A 14,864-nucleotide genomic window follows, 5' to 3' on the forward strand; every position below is an offset into this window, starting at 1 on the left:
GTAGAGGAGGGGACTTCTCTTCAGTGATGATGTAATGAAATACATCACAGGTCAGGGAAACAAGTAACAAGTTTACATTAACAATTCATTGTCCAGAATAGGATTTCCCCTACTGCTATATGGTGTTTGTGACTTCCCTCCTTTCACATTCTTGCTGTATTCAGGGTTCCTTTTTATGGCATTTAGTCATGTAGAGGCCCTTATAGGCTTCAAAGGGATAGTAGAGTCTTCACAGCATTCATCACAGCTGTGGCAGTCACTGGCCTGTCATCTCAGGGTAAACATCATGCACATGGTCAGAATCAGGTGACCTTGCTGCTCATAAACTTGTTTTTCAGTCTAGGGATTTGAACACCAGTTGGACCAGCTTTAGGAAGGTCCTCATTAAAGTCCGCATTAGGGAGCCTCCCCATTTTAGGGTGATCTAAGCAGACACAGGAAATCAGAGGGGAGATTTTTCAGTTTTCTTTTTTTCTTCCTTCTAGTCAACCTTTTTTACCATTGACTGTGACAAAGCAGGTGTTTAACTTATAAAAGAACATGATTTCAGCTGTCTTGGAAAGGCTTTCCTCATCAGACCTTAAATCTGATGTGGGAAGTTTGCCAACTACACCAGTGACCTTCGTGCCAACCCTGAATGTGTGTTCTTGAGCATTCAGAATACTTCCTCTCTCTTAGGGACTGCCCCTCTTATGGTGCATGCAAAATGCCCAGCCAACGGGCTGTGCTGGGGGAGGATTGCCTGCTTCCTCAGTGAAGTTGTAACGTCCTTTCCTGGGACGGCTGTGTGGTCGTGGGTAGATGGTGGGGCTTCCATCTCCTTGTCTATACTGTGGGGAGCTAGGCCAGTGTCTAAGCTGCCTTTAACCCCATAACTCTATGATTCTGAAATTCTGGTCATGGCAAGCTGTTGCATCTTTTCACTTTTATTCCCATCTAGTGGATTTACTGGTAGGAAACATCCTATTGGAGGGTCTTAAAGTTTCCATTTTCCCTTTCCACCATCTGATAAAAACACATATATACCTATAATGTGTTTGAACACTAGTGTGAATGAGAATGATCTCTTAAAACAAACACTACAAAAATAATTTTAGTATAGACTGAAATGGCAGTGGCAGGAGTCTCATATTGCCAGAAATTGAGGGGCATTTCTTAAACCTGCAGGGAGGAAAATGACTTGTTTTCTCTGTAGTCTGTATCATGATAACAGCTGAGCTAGAGAGAAAAGAACAGTTTTTCAAAAGGGGAGTGTTTACATGTAGAGACCTGGATTCCTTCAAGTGGCTTTTCAAATTTCAGTTGTTAAATGGATCTTGAGTGTGAGTGGGGTAGGGGCAGAGACAGAGGGAGACACAGAATCTGAAGCAGGCTTCAGGCTCTGAGCTGTCAGCACAGAGCCTGTTGTGGGGTCTGAACTCACACACTTCGAGACCATGACCTGAGCTGAAGTTGGATGCCTAACCGACTGAGCCACCCAGGTGCCCCTGTTAGTGGCCTGTGTTAATTGACCACTGTCAGATGGCAAGTATGTAAATGTCTCTTCATGGCTTCTTTACGGAATCCCTGAAAGCCTTCTCATGGTTAGGATGTAGCCAGATATTGGTATGGCCCAGGAGTGGTTTTGAGGAGTCCAAGGGCAGTTACAAGACAAAGTGATCAGCTTGTTTTTTGTTTCCTGTTGATATCGGAGGTGTGCTTCTTACCTGGCTTTGGTCCATGACTCACGTGTTAACCGGTTGTATAGCTTTCCTGTATTATCTAGTTCAAGCCTCACAGCATCTCTGGAAAGTGGCTGGAGCAGATGATAATTTACCTGTTTTGTCAGTGAGCCCTGATCCCTAGAATGTTTGGCAGCCTACCCAAACATTGGTGCCATTGGTGGCACTGCTTTGGGTGTGCAGTGGAATAGCCTAACTTGTTAGATGCCCTTGCCTGATCCCAGACATGGGTGTCCATGCTGTTGCTGACATTCCCCATTGAATCCATTCCCTGGGTAGAGTGAAGGAATGTCTAGTTGGATTCTTTTTTTTAATTTTTAAAAAAATGGTTTTTTCAACGTTTATTTATTTTTGGGACAGAGAGAGACAGAGCATGAACGGGGGAGGGGCAGAGAGAGAGGGAGACACAGAATCGGAAACAGGCTCCAGGCTCTGAGCCATCAGCGCAGAGCCTGACGCGGGGCTCGAACTCACAGACCGCGAGATCGTGACCTGGCCGAAGTCAGACGCTTAACCGACTGCGCCACCAGGCGCCCCTCTAGTTGGATTCTTAGGGGATCACAAAGTGTTTACTGTTCAGTGGGGCTAGAGAAATGTGGCATGCTCTTTACTGGGCTTGATTGACTTAATCTATAAACCTATTTTTCTCTAGATTTGAGTACATTTGTAAAAGGTGTTTGAACCCAGTTATCGGTGTCATTTTCTAGAAAGGCTTTGTTCTGATGATGCCTTTTGTAGAAGAACATACTAATCTAGTCTAGTTATAAAGTTTTATTCTGGGAGTTCAAGGAGTATTTATTCATACCTACTATGTGCTAGGCCCATGCTGGGTATAGAGAGAATAAAGGTAAAGCCAGCACAGGCCAGCTTTGTCCTCAGGGCACTTGTGGCCTACTCAGCAGAGAGTGGACTGAAATGTTCTCTGAAAGAGGTGGCAGAATGTGGGCTTGGTTTTGAGGGATGAGCAGGAATTTCTTAGCAGGTGAGACCTGTTGGACCTACAATGAGTCTGGTTGGTAACTGGCATGGAGTCAGAGTGCTAGGCATTCTGGGCACTCCTTAAATGTAAGAAAGAGCTGAAGAAGGAGGGGCTATGTTTCAGCTAAGAACTTGGCACAAATTGATGGGCTTTAGCTGCATTTTGCTGAGTCACCAATACTAGGAACCTCAGGAGTGGGTCTGGTGGGGTGAGGAGACATCAGAGCCCTGCCAATGGTGCCAGGAGATAAGGGCATCTGGGTTGATCTCGTTAGAAAGCCAATAAGGCCCTGAAGCTGAGGATCCCTAGGGGAAATGATTGTTTAAGCAGAGTTTGTGGACCTGTGGGTGTCCCTGGCTCTTAGTGATGACACATGGAGGGTGTGGCTGGCCAGGCTGACAGATGCTCCAGTGTGACCCTCAAAATAGACTGTAACATCATCCCAGCAGGAGCAGTCTTCTGACATGTGATGGGTGGCTCTACCCAAGAACAGTAAGCCTGGGCTGGAGCACTGGATGGAGTTGAGGTGGGGCTCTTCTTTGCAGCTGGGGCCCAGGCCCAGGCCCAGGCCCAGGCCCTGGCCACAGTCAGCCTGCCTCTGCTTGAACTTGCAGCTGACTTCCTTTGGCCAGGCAGCAAAGCATTCATCATTAATTCTGTACACCACAATGAGGCACCCATTGTTTAGTCTTAGTCCCAGGCTGGGACCCATGAGCACAGGCATGAGGCCCATCCAGAGAGGAGGCAGATATGCCTATGCACATGACCTCATGGGGTGGTGTAGAAAAGTCCATTCTATAGTGTACGCTATACCCAGGAGTGGCCCAGAGGTTGGGCTTCCTCCTGTACCTGAGAGTTTGGGGAAACCTTCATAGAAGAGGTGATGATGCTAAATCTGGAAGGATGAATTAGAAGATTTCAGGTTCTCACTTTGTTGAGAAACATGCTGTAGGTAGAAGGAATAGTGTATAGTGCTCTGTGAGGAACACAGAGCATGAGGTAGGCAAGGGCCAGATTGGAAATACCTTGTATGCCTTGGCAAGGGAGTATGGGCTTTATTCTGAGGGAAGTAGCAGTGTTTGAGGACTTTTGATCTGCCCATACTTTTGAGAGTGGATAGAGTAGAAGAGACTGCTGCTCCGGTGCAGCCAGGCCCCTCTTGGTGAGAGCCCTGTCCAGTGTGGGCCAGTAGCTTTAGGTCCTACACTCCAGGCATGGTTTTCCAAAAGCAGATGTCTTCTCTCTCTCTTGGCTGGTCTTTCTTCTGTATGGTGAGATATATAGAAGAGGGATGTAGAAAACTGGTGGGCAGAGAGGCTTTCTGGGGGTGAAAGACTCTGCATGTGCTTACTCTTTGGTTTTTTTGGTTTTTGCCAAGTCCCATCTGAAAGACAACACTGTCCATAATTTTCCATGGAGACTCAGCCACTCACTCAATCAAGATCTCACCTGCCATGTTCCTGGTCCAGAGAGCAACTTGAGATCGGGCCCTCCAACCTAGAGACAGCATGTGGCTGGTCCCTCACCCTGAGTTCCTTCACTCTAGTCTCTGTACATTGTACAGAGCCATTGAGAAGTAGGTGTTCATCTGTGGACTTGGGGAAGGCTTTGTCCTACCTGCCCTCAGGAGTAGGGTCTGTCCTTGCCCAAGGCAGGTACAGATGGTTGTTGTGCCCTGTTCTTCCTGACTGCCCTGCAATTCTGGTGGCCTCATGGGCAGATGCTGAGCTTTGGGTTGCATCGCTCCCCAGTAACACATTGCAGTGTTTCTGGAGACATGGAGTATTTGGGTTCTGGAACGTCATGGAGTGTGGTATTGCTTACCTGTGTTGGGGGTTAAAGCCCAGGTCTAGCTGGGCATACTGAGGTGAAACTCTGGTACAGGGTCAGAGGACTGGAGTCCACATGGTGTCCACTTTTCTGGTAGGACTTGTTCCTGCACTGAGCACATCTGGGCTTCCCTGCTCACTGTACATCGTCACCCAGGCTCCAAGTTGTGAGCTGAGAGTGGGCAGTATGGCTTCTTTCTTTATAACTGGGGACTTCCTTAGTCAAGCATCAGCCTCTAGAGAAATTCCTAAAATTCACTGCGTATCCCTCCTCCCCAGTTCCTGTCCTCATTGTTTTTTGTTTTCTGGAATGTTTGTTCTTTTCCCTAGATGGGTCACCACGCAAGGGAGATTCCCTGTTAGAGGAGAAGCAGGAGCTCATTGTGCTAGAGCACAGGAGGATGGACTCAACAGCTCTGCATGGCAAGCGTGTTGTGCTATCCTATTCTGGGGCTATTAGGAAAGAATCAAGGGTCCCCGAATGGGTCTCTGTGGTCAGGGGTCAAATTGGAAAGAAAGGACTGATCACTGGGAGAGGGATGAATAACACTCATGTCTAAATGCAAGAATGTTCCTCTGCTTCTCCAGAAATTCTGCTCAAAATCCACATGAAATATCTTTGTAGCTCCAGGATCCTGGTGTTTTGTTGTAATTGAAATGTGAGGTCATGGCTCTACTGCTAGAAATGAGGCTGGGGAACTTAGTGATAGAACAGAGCTCAGCCTCTCTGTCATGAAGGGGCCGGAAAGCACAGCTCTGGATTGTAGGGAAGTGGGGAGGGGGGGTAAGTCTTTTGCACGCCTCTTAATGTTCTCTTCCTCTTCTACCTCTTGGACCTTAGAGATGACCTGGTATTTCAGGGAAGTTTACCTTAGATTATAGAGATGGCAAGTGTCAAGGCTCAGATACCCCAACTGCTCACTCAGCTTCGGTAACAAATGTTACTGACTGATAACAGTGCTCGTCCTTAGTCAGAGCCCCAGAAGTTTTCCTAATGGGCAGTGTACCAGGCAGCTGCTATATTTTTGGTCAGAGTTTCATCATGAGACAAAACCTACTAGCTCCGGGGGTAGAGGCAGTTGGAAGATGAGAACCAGTGGAGAGAGGAGAAAGGCAGTTGTGCCCAGATGGTGAAAGGGCTCAGCTCATCTCTTCCGGAGGACATTGCTGAGGTGGAGCTGAACCGGAAGGAAAGAAGCAGAGGGGATGGTTTGCTGAGTAGAACTGGTTATAATCCAATTTGCAAAGCCATATATCTGTAATTTGCGTGGGTTGTTTTATAGAATGCTCTTTTATTTTTTAATTTTAAATTTTAAAATTTTTAGTATTTTTAAACTTTTATTTAAATTCTAGTTAGTTAACATACAATGCAATATTGGTTTCAGTAGTAGAAATCAGTGATTATCACTTACATACAACACCAGGTGTTCATCACCATTGCCCTCCTTAATACCCATCACCCATGTAGCCCATCCCTCATCCACCTGCCTCCATCAACCCTGTTAGTTCTCTATCATTATGAGTCTCTTATGGTTTGTTTCCCTCTCTCTCTTTTTTTTCCCCTTTCCCATATGTTCATCTGTTTTGTTTCTTAAATTCCACATATGAGTGAAATCATATGGTATTTGTCTTTCTCTGATTGACTTATTTCATAGTACATGGTATTAGCATAGTATACTCTAGTTCAATCCACATCATTACAAATGGTAAGATTTCATTCTTTTTGGTGGCTGAATAATATTCCATTGTGTGTATATATACCACATCTTTATCCATTCATCAGTCTATGGACATTTGGGCTCTCTCCATAGTTTGGCTATTGTTGATAATACTGCTATAAAAATTGGGGTAGAATGCTTTATTTATTTATTTATTGTTTATTTATTTTGAGAGAGAGTGTGGGGGAGGGACAGAGAGAACGGGACAGGGAGAAAATCCCAAGCAGGCTTCACACTGTCAGCACGGAGCCCTATGTGGGACTGGAATCCATGAACTAGGAGATCATGACCCAAGCCAAAATCAAGAGCTGGACACGCAACTGACCGAGCCACCCCGGTGCCCCTAGAATGCTCTTATGTATGTATATATGTATCTGTGTAATCATATTTTTATTTTATCTTCAATTTTTTAATGTTTATTTATTTTGAGAGAGAGAGCGAGCGAGCAGGAATGGGGCAGAGAAAGAGGAGCAGAGAGAGAGAATCCCAAGAAGGCTCCATGCTGCCAGCACAGAGCCCGATGCGAGGCTCGAACTCACAAACTGTGAGATCATGACCTGAGCCAAAATCAAGGGTTGGACACTTAACCTATTGAGCCACCCAGGCACCCCTATTTTTTATTTTTTTTTAAATGTTTATTTATTTTTGAGAGAGAGTGCAAACAGGGGACATACAGAGAGAGGAACAGAGGATCCAAGCAGGCTATGCACTGACAGCAGAGAGCCAGATGTGGTGTTCGAACTCATGAACCAAGAGATCATGACCTGAGCCAGAGTTAGCTGCTCAACAAGTGAGCCACCCAGGCACCCCTAGAATGCTCTCTTTTAATAACAACTGTTGTGCCAGGAGTTTGTTGGTAGTTATATTTGCTTTTTTTAAGAAACCAAAATGTAAATAATACATAGAATTTATCAACATCTGACACAGTGTACATATTTATTTATTTAAACTAAATTGTTCAAAAAGATTTTATCTTTAAGTACTTTCTACACCCAGTGTGGGGCCCCAACTCACAACCCTGAAATCAAGAGCTGTACACTCCACTGACTGAGTCAGCCAGGTGCCCCTGACTCCATGTACATTTTAAAAACGGCAGAAGGACAGAGAGATGCAGTTTTAAACAAATCTAGGTTATTGCCGTTATGTATGTTCTGTCACTTGAGGACAGTGCAGAAAGCAGATACCATTCCAGATAGTTTAAGCAGAAAATGGTTTAATATCTGGAATTTGATGTTTTCAAACTCATTGAAACTTAGAGCTTCCAGGTAATGGTGGGTGAGGTTACTTAAATAAGACGCCCTCCTGAAAATAATGAAAGATGCTCAGTTACAAACCAGCAAACTCAAGGCCAGTTTTTGGATGAATACCTATAATTAGAACATTAAGGGTAATGTCTGAGTAACTAAGGGCATTTGCTGTGTCCACACTCAGCTATGCTTTAGCTCTATAGTTACATAGGGCCAGAGAAGTAGAGGTTAGGGCCCGGAGCCTACTGGATATGGGGTCTGGTGGGAACTCTTTCATATTAAGTTAAGGTACCAACTACCTATACACTCTGGTTAAGGGCAGTGTATTTGGTTTCTGAATGTGACAGGCTCTGGAAAGGCAAGGCTTGGTACTTGAGATTCCCAAGATTCTTAGGGAAGAAGCCAGAACCCGGAGTGTGAGTAACCTGTCTGGGGCCACCCATGGGGACTGTTGTCCCCCTTTCTGTCTTGTGGGCTCTGTGGGTGTTTTGACAGTGCCCTTGGCAGTGGATGCATGAGGCACTCCAGACCCACGTTCAGAAAAACCTTCTTCCCAAGAAGCACATCCTGACTCAAGGCCCTTTTGCCTCAGGCATGTTCTTCCTTGGATGGTGCTGGGTTCAGTCCATTCATCTCTGTAATGCCCCGTCTCTCAGTGGGGGACCTGCACAGAATTGGGCTCAGCAGGTAATTGGATGGCTCCTTAGCAGAGGGGCAAAGTGGGGCTGTGGCTGCTAGAGGAGCAACTTGTATACAGCAGCCAGTGTCCTGATGGACTGTGGCTTTAAGCAAGCCCATCAGACTATGAAATAAATATTAGCCCTTATTTCAGACCTAAATGCCAGTTGGTGTTTTTCCTGAAATGTCTCCCAGGGGCCATTTGTAACCGTGGTCCTAGAGATCTCTTGTTAGGGAGGCTGTTGATTTCTTTATCTAGGGCAGGTTCTGATAGGAACAAGATTGCCAGCCTCTGAGCTGTGGCTAAGGTGTCAGATGTCAAGATGAAACTATCAGGTAAGATTCTAGTAGCTCTTCAGGGGTCTGGGGCAAGGGAGAGGAGCAGTGGTGACAGACAGAGCCGATACCTTCCTTAGCTTCCAAGAGCTGTCTTAGCCCTAAGGCTGAGGAGCTTGTCTCTTTTCTCTCCTCTTTGTCGCTTCCTGCCAGAGTTCTGTGGGCCTGGAGACATTCAGTTGATGGAGCTTAAATTTAAAATGTTTAGGTCCCGTGATCCTTGGTTCATATATTTTAAACAGCATTTATTAAAAGTGCCTGTGGGCTTGCCAGCCCATAAAATCCACATTTTCTATAAGAAGAAATTGATAGAAAATAAAAAGAGCTAGGTCTGTGTTCTTTACTTTTGTCATCTGTTATTTGCTTATGGTGAGGGACTTCTTTTGGCCCTGGTATAAGGCCAGAATCCTCTGATGCTTTCCACTGTACTCTGTGCCAAGGCCTCCTTGTCTCATCTGGAAAAGCCAGATGAGGCTAATGCTGACATGCAGGGCCCTAGGAGTGTTCTTGGTGACTGTGTGTGTGTGTGTGTGTGTGTGTGTGTGTGTGTGTGTGTGGTAAAATATTGGTAACAAAAAAAAATCATTTTAACCATTTTTAAGTGTACAATTCAGTGGTATTAATTGCATTCACAGTCTTATGCAATCTTCACCACCATTTTCCAAAACTTTTTCATCACCCCAAACAAAACTCTGTACCCATTAAGCAATAATTCCCTATTCCCACCCCCCTCCCAGCACCTGTAACCTTTCTGTTTCTATGAATTTGCCTATTCTAGGTATTTCATATTGATGGAATCAGACAAAGTTGTCCTTTTATGTCTTGTTTATTTCACTTAACATAATGTTTTCAGGATTTATACTTATCTCCTGAAACGTGAGATCATGACCTGAGCCGAAATCAGGAGTCAGAGGCTTAACCGACTGAGCCACCCAGGTGTCCTACCTAAAATAATTTTTTTTTAATCTTTATTTAAATTTGAGAGAGAGAGAGGGAGAGAGAGAGAGAGGCAGAGCATGAGCAGGGGAGGGGCAGAGAGAGAGGGAGATGGAGAATCCAAAGCAGGCTCCAGGCTCTGAGCTGTCAGCACAGAGCCCGACATGGGGCTTGAACTCACGGACAGTGAGATCGTGACCTGAGCCGAAGTCAGATGCTCAACTGACTGAGCCACCCAGGCGCCCCCTAAAATAATTTTTAAGTAGGTTCCATGCCGTGGAGCTTGAACTCACAACCCTGAGATCAAGATTGTGAATTCTACTGACTGAGCCAGCCAGATGCCCCCAAAATTGTAATTTTGATGAAATCCAGTTTATCTAATTTTTTATTTTGTTAATCATGATTTTGGTGTCTCATCTAAGAATCCATTGCCAAATCCAAGGTCATGAAGCTTTTCCCTGTTTTATAATAAGCATTTTATAGTTTTGGTTCTTATATTTAGATTGCTACTTCATTTTGTGTTAATTTTTATAAATGATATGGAGGAGGGGTTCAACTTCATCCTTTTGCATGTAGAAGTCCAGTTGTCCCAGCACCAATTGTGGAAGAGACTATTCTTGCCCCATTGAATGGACTTGGCACCCTTGTTGAAAGTAATTTGACCATAGATATGGGTTTATTTCTGGACTTTAAATTCTATTCCATTTGTCTATGTTCCTACCTTATGTCAGTACCACACTGTTTTGATTACTGTAGTTTTCTAGTACGTTCTAAAATCAGGAAGTGTGAATCCTTTAACTTTGCTTTTCTTTTTTCAAGATTATTTTAGCTACTTGGGGTCCCTTGCATGTCCATATGATTTTGAGGATTGACTTCTCCAATTCTGCAAAAAACACTGTTGAAATTTTGGTAGGGATTGAGTTGATTTTTGTGGATCAGTTTGGAGAATATTAACAATACTCTCCATCTTAACAATACTAAGTCTTCCAATCCATGAACACAGGATGTCTTTCCATTTATTTGTGTCTAATTTAATTTTTTTCAGCAGTGTTTTAAAGTTTTTAGTGTATGACTTTTGTTTCCTTGGCTAAATTTGTTCCTAAGTATTTTATTTTTTTGATGCTATATTATAAATTGAGTTATTTTCTTAATTTCCTTTTTATTTATTTTTTATTATTCATTTATTAAAAATTTTTTAACGTTTATTTAATTTTTTTTTGAGACAGAGAGAGACAGAGCATAAACGAGGGAGGGTCAGAGAGAGAGGGAGACACAGAATCCGAGACAGGCTCCAGGCTCTCAGCTGTCGGCACAGAGCCCAACGTGGGGCTCGAACTCACAGACTGTGAGATCATGACCTGAGCCGAAGTCGGATGCTCAACCGACTGAGCCACCCAGGCGCCCCTTTATTTATTTTTTTTAATGTTTATTTTTGACAGAGAGAGACAGACAGAGTGTGAGTGGGGGAGGGGCAGAAAGAGATGGAGACACAGAATCCAAAGCAGGCTCCAGGCTCTGAGCTGTCAGCAAAGAACTTGACACAGGGCTTGAACCCACGAGCCATGAGATCATGACCTGAGCCGAAGTCGGATGCTCAACTAACTGAGCCACCTAGGTACTCCTTAATTTACTTTTTAGATTGTTCATTGGTAATACATAGAAACACAACTGCTTTTTGTATGTTTATCTTGTGTCCTGCAACTTTGCTGAATTCATTTCTTTTAGCTCTAGTGAGCTTTCTGTGTACTGATGGGATTTTTTTTATAAGATCATGTCATCTGCAAATAGAGATAGTTTTATATATCTCTTTCCTGTTTGGATGACTTTTTTTTTCTTGTTTGATTGCTCTGGCTTGGACTTCCACTACAGTGTTGAATAGCAGTGATGAAAGGTGGCCATCCTTGTCTTATTGTAATCTTAGAGGAAAAGCTTTCAGTCTCTTACCATTGGGTTTTCATAAATACCCTTCATTGTCTTGAGAAAGTTCCTTTTATTCCTAGTTTTCTGAGTGCTTTTATCATGAGGGAGTGTTGGATTTTGTAAAGTTTTTTTTTCTACGTCAATTTAGATGATCATATAGTTGTGTTTTTCCTTTGTTCTATTAACGTGTTTTATTATATTGGTTGATTTTCTTATGTTAAACCACCCTTGCCTTCATGGGATAAATCCTACTTGGTCATGGTATGTAATCCTTTTAATACATTGTTGGATTTGGTTTCCTACAGTTTTCTTGAAAATTTTTGCATCTGTACTTATGAAATATATTGGTCTGTAATTTCCTTTACTTTTGATGTTCTCTTGGTGGCTCTTTGATTGCTGTTTCAGGGTCTACCCCATCTTGGGCTTTCATCTGGGCACAGCACATTTGTAACAGTATCCAGACATTATTCTGCCAAGAATTAAAGTCTCTAGGTCAGAGCCAGGAAGGAGCTTAGGAGCCCTTTAGTCCAACCTCTCCTCTTCTTATAGGGAACTTGAGATGTGGGGTGAAATCCAAGACCCACAGTCCTGAATTAGACTCGAGTGTCTGAGACCGGGCTTCAGAGTCTGGGGTATTATCTCTGGAGCCCGGCTGCAAAGTGTTCCAGTTACTTTAAAACTCTTCAGGTGCTTCTCATCAGGAGGCAGGAAAGAAGTGTCAGACTTGTTGCCACAGAGGTTCCTCCGGTAGAGTGCTCCAGGCTGTCTCTCAGGACTGGTTGGGTGATAACAGCAAAGTAGTGGTCTCCTTCCCTCCACATGTTGTTGTATATCTCTGGAGAGTGTGAGATTCCAGAGGCCTGGTTTCTAAGGTCCTGTTGTCTGTTCACCACTAGACCAGTTTGGGTCATGGAAGAAACTCTAGTCAGTTGGAGCTGTGCTGAGCCAGTGTCACTGTAGGAGGGTCTCCTGGGTGTGTGCTCTGGGTTGTGCTTGGGACGCACAGGGTGCTACATGAGCCAGAGTCCCAGCTTCTCCACTGAGCAGGGATTTTGACCATTTCCTGTTGTTTCTGAAGATGTGCTTTTCTGAGGTAGCCTCTGTCCTCCTGTCAAGGCTCAGGGAAGTGGGTGTACTGAGGAGCTGACCATGAAGGCCAGGTCCTCCACTGTGTCCCTCTGGCACTGAAATGTTGCCTTGGGACAATCCAGGGAGAGTCTAATGGGTGAGAGCCAATGACCTTCACAATATGTGACCATCAACTGTCTCGAAAATGATTTTTCTCTATCAAAGTAATTCATGTTATTTGTAGAAAATCTGGAAGACCAAAGAGAAAAAAGAAGAATCCAAGCTGATCGGAGTGTGCTTGCATCTCCGCGTGACTGCAGGGTTTTGCAGACAGTTGCTTTTATGGGAGAGTCAGCAGAGGTGGGAGGTGGGGGGTGAAGGGCAGCACAGGCCCCAGAAACCGCCAGTCCATTTTCATTGCAGGTCATTTTCCAGGGCCCCAGTTTGCCCCTACTGCCTGCCTCCATGTCTTCAGGGCAGACATGGCTCTGTGGTCAGCTGAGGGCCTTGCCACAGCTGCTGCTCTCCAGCTCAGCTGAGGCCATGCTCACTTGCTGTCCTCTTCTCTCTGGAGTCCACGAGAGACAGAGTTACTCTTCTAGCTCTAGCTTGTGTTGTGTTGTTAGCAGTGAAGGATAGAAACTGAGAAGGTAGAGGCCAACTCATGGTCTCACTGCCATGAAGAGCTTATCCTCTGTTCTCCCTCCTCTACATTTACTGGCTGTCTCACATCTCTGACAAATGGTATTTTCCATTTTGCTGCCCTTTGGAAGAAAGGAGTAAATCAAATGGGTTTACCCTACTTTCAGTCATGATATGGGGTAATAACTTTGCCTCCAAGCTCCTCAGATATATCCTGCTGCTTGAAAAGAAAGCCCTAGTGAAGATGCTAAATATAGGGGAGCTAAGTGCTGTCTATTTCAGTTATCTGCTTAGGGAATGAAAACCCCTTGTTGCCTCTCTCCCGTGACGAAGTCAGCTTGTATCTGTTAGTGTTCCTACCATTGTCTGACCCATTACCAAAAAGGAAGCAAATGCTCACCTCCTTTTTTCCTTGGCAATTGTTTTTTAATGTCCCAAGATCTAGGCCTTTGAAAATGGCCTACTTTACTAGATTCCAATGCTAGAAAAGCCTCTAGTGCCTGAACTGAAGCACAGTGGGTTTGTCCAGTGTCCACCAGCAGCTCTTCCAGCACCGTGCCCAGGATCCATCCAGTTCAGTGGCTACATTAAAGGTTGTCTGGACTGATGGAGATAGCTGAAGAATAGTCTCTGACAAGCTGACTGGGGTGTATGATGAACCCAGTGGCAGAGGTGAGATTTGAATCTGGGTTTGTCTGATACGTTTGCGCTGATGCAGGTATGTTTTTTGTTTGGGTGCTTGAGCACAGTGTAAACTCCAGGGCTGGAACAGAGCTGGTAAAGGACTACTACTGACAGGCCAAGCACCCAGGCTCCAAAGTTTGCAAGTGGGTCTCAGAGAATTGCCCTTTCTTTGGTGACTGGTTGTGCTTGGCTGTGTCCTGGGCAGCTCCTCCCCCATGCATAAGTTTACTGTGTTCTAAAGAACACTTGGCTTAGGGTTGTCTGACTGGCTCAGTCAGTAGAGCATGGGACTCTTGATATTGGGGTTATAAGTTTGAACCCCACATTGGGTAGAGATTACTTGAAAATAAAATCTTTAAAAAAATAAAGAGCACTTGGCTCTCTCCATGTCTTGCCATCCTCATTGCTTCTGTCCTGTGCAGCCCTGTCATCTTCCACTGGGACATTTTGGTAGCCTCTAGCTTTGCCTTTTCTTTTCTTTAAAAAAAAAAAAAAAAAAAATTTTTTAACGTTTATTTATTTTTGAGACAGAGAGAGACAGAGCATGAGTGGGGGAGGGGCAGAGAGAGAGGGAGACACAGAATCGGAAGCAGGCTCCAGGCTCTGAGTCATCAGCCCAGAGCCCAACGCGGAGCTCGAACTCACGGACCGCGAGATCGTGACCTGAGCTGAAGTCGGACGCTTAACTGCCTGAGCCACCCAGGCGCCCCTCTTTTTTTCTTTTTTAAATGTTTTTATTTTTATTTTTGGGAGAGAGAGAGAACACCAGCCCACGTGCGTGGGGGAGGGGCAGAGAGAGAGGAAGACAAAGAATCCAAAGCAGGCTCCAGGTTCTGAGCTATCAGCACAGAGCCCGATGCAGGGCTCAAACTCACAAACCTTAAGATCATGCCCTGAGCCGAAGTTGGGCGCTTAACCTGAGCCACCCAGGTACCCTTAGCTTTTTTGCCTTTTCAATCCATTTTACAAATATCAGTGGCTTGATCAGTGATGCCCGTTTCTAAACCCTTTCTGCATCTTCCTATTGACCTTCTATGAAGTTCAAACTCTTTAAGCTAGCACGCAAGCTGTGCGTGCATAGCCTGTTTCCTGCTGCAGCTTTGACT

General features: G+C 44.6%; 1 protein-coding gene across 3 annotated transcripts in view; it reads left to right on the plus strand.

The window, feature by feature from the left end:
* The window catches only part of RANBP10 (RAN binding protein 10), a 64,679-nt gene that overhangs the window by 1,801 nt on the left and 48,014 nt on the right, over positions 1-14,864 (plus strand). The gene's annotated exons all lie outside the window — the stretch shown is intronic.

This window comes from Acinonyx jubatus, chromosome E2 (genome assembly GCF_027475565.1).
Source record: "Acinonyx jubatus isolate Ajub_Pintada_27869175 chromosome E2, VMU_Ajub_asm_v1.0, whole genome shotgun sequence".
Taxonomy (NCBI): Eukaryota; Metazoa; Chordata; class Mammalia; order Carnivora; family Felidae; genus Acinonyx; species Acinonyx jubatus.